At 32.4% G+C, this 1,924-nt stretch overlaps 1 long non-coding RNA gene across 2 annotated transcripts in view; it reads left to right on the top strand.

Moving 5' to 3' along the window:
* Window positions 1-1,895, top strand: part of LOC103588330 — a 2,688-nt gene extending 793 nt beyond the window's left edge. The window contains exons 1-3 of one of the 2 annotated variants that reach the window (XR_550301.1): window positions 1-38; window positions 1,438-1,500; window positions 1,728-1,895. This is a non-coding gene — a long non-coding RNA (uncharacterized LOC103588330). The remainder of the gene's footprint in view (window positions 39-1,437; window positions 1,501-1,727) is intronic. The other variant, XR_550300.1, reaches the window with a different exon arrangement.
* Window positions 1,896-1,924: the final 29 nt, after the last annotated feature.

The raw sequence follows: 1,924 nt of genomic DNA, 5'->3' as shown, positions 1-1,924 counted from the left end.
ATGCGTTTGGACACAATGAATACTACATGCGTAGACAGGTACAGTAACTGCCTTATTTCTATACTGAGTGTTAGCATCTTCTACTCCCTGTACTTTACAAAAGAATTTGATCAAGACATTTCCTTTTTACGAATTTCCAAATTGAGCTTTCTTTCTTACCTCCAAAATAAGCTTTGTGTAAAGATAAAACTCATACTTGTAATGTAACATTACATTTTCTAGTCTAAGTTTCAATATGAAATGATGCTGATGCTGTGATTTTCATTAATCTCACTCATTTTTTAGGTGTTTGGTGCTTTGGTATAGTTTTACTTTTCGCTCTGTATTTGTATATGTAAATTTTAAAAATCGGTTTAATGCTGACCCCTATATTGAAAAATATCTAATACTCTATATTTATTACATCTAAGCAGATATTTTTTGTTTGTTTATAGATTGTATCTGCTTCTAAAATAATTAGCTTCTACATAGAAGTCTTTTCAAAACTACAGCTTCAAGACTTAGTTTATATAACTAACTATATTGGATTTTTATAGCTGTGGTAATTGCATGTCTACTGTTTTCTTTTTGGTAAGGTCTTTGTGGTCACCTTTATTAGCTGATATTCTTTCTTCTGTCAGTTTCCCAAATCAGATCAAGACAGGTATTGAACATTTCTCAATTTCTATGATCTTTTGGAAATGGATCTTTCCATTTTTCAAATTCCATGTCTAAAAATTATCAGTAACTTTTACATAGGCTATCCTGTGTTGTTGACCTATTGCCTTTAGTAATTTCAGTGATTGAAATTATAGATATGTAAGGAACATGCTTTAAGAATTGTTTTCTATGACTTTTTCCCCCTCTAATAAAATAGCAGTTGTGTTGGGCATCCCCATTGTGGCATTCATTCAGCAAATATTTGTTGGGCTCTTACAAAGTTCACAGCATTCTACAGTATACTAAGATACTCCCTAGGTAGTTAGAGAGATCAGGTATATTTTTTAGGGGAAAAGGACTTTGATGATATATTGTGATGAAAGGGGTATGGTGTGACAATAAGAGACTAATCTTTTTTTTTGCCTCAGTTTTGTCATCAGTTATATAGGGAAAATAATTGATACTCTTCAGAAGTTGTGAGAATTAAATTATATAAACATATATAAGGTGTTAGGACAAAACAAGTGCTCAAATTGTATCTGTTACTCTCCTAAAAGGGCTAAAGGATAGCACTGTTAGAGGAAGTGAGATAAGCAACTATTAAAAAATGAGTTATAGGATTTGCAGGGGAAAGTGGGAGGAGGAAGAATAAGTAGAAGAAGATACTGCTGCAGGTAGGGGAATGTTCTTTTCATTAACTCCATAAAATATTATCTGTTGGAAGGATTATATAAAATCCTGTTCTAAATCGCAACCATTCTTCCTTTTCTGTTCCCATCTCCCCCCTTCTCTCTGTAGGTTTATTAATTGGTTTTCTCATCATCTAAGTAACTTCCAGTTCCGTTGGAGCTGGGAAGATTGGTAAGTGGTGTTGTTTTATCATTCCTTTCTCTAGAGTCAAAAAACTTAATATTTAAAACTGTAACATAAAAGCAGTCTTCTTCACTGTCTGAAATATTTAGTTTCTTTGATATATATTTACTATGTATAAATGAATTAATAGATAGAAGAAACTTCGTAGTTAAGTATACATTAGATATAAATGCAGATTATATGTAAGAATCTACAAAACTACATTTTCTCATTAGGTCAGATTGTCTTACTCAAGACCCTGAGAGCCCCAAACCAAAGTTTGTAAGAGAAGTTCTAGAAAAATGTATGAGGTAAGTTCTTTGTCTTTTGTCCATAGTTTAGGTCTACTAATTTCTGTGGGGTTTTTCCCCCCCTCTTCTCTACATTTGTGTGTGTCCAGAATATCATTTCTAAAATCTAAGTACTTGCCCAT

The sequence above is a fragment of the Galeopterus variegatus genome, unplaced genomic scaffold (genome assembly GCF_000696425.1).
Source record: "Galeopterus variegatus unplaced genomic scaffold, G_variegatus-3.0.2 Scaffold552, whole genome shotgun sequence".
In the NCBI taxonomy this organism is placed as follows: domain Eukaryota; kingdom Metazoa; phylum Chordata; class Mammalia; order Dermoptera; family Cynocephalidae; genus Galeopterus; species Galeopterus variegatus.
The sequence above is the reverse complement of the archived record's forward strand: the minus strand, read 5'-3'. Positions and strand labels throughout refer to the sequence as shown.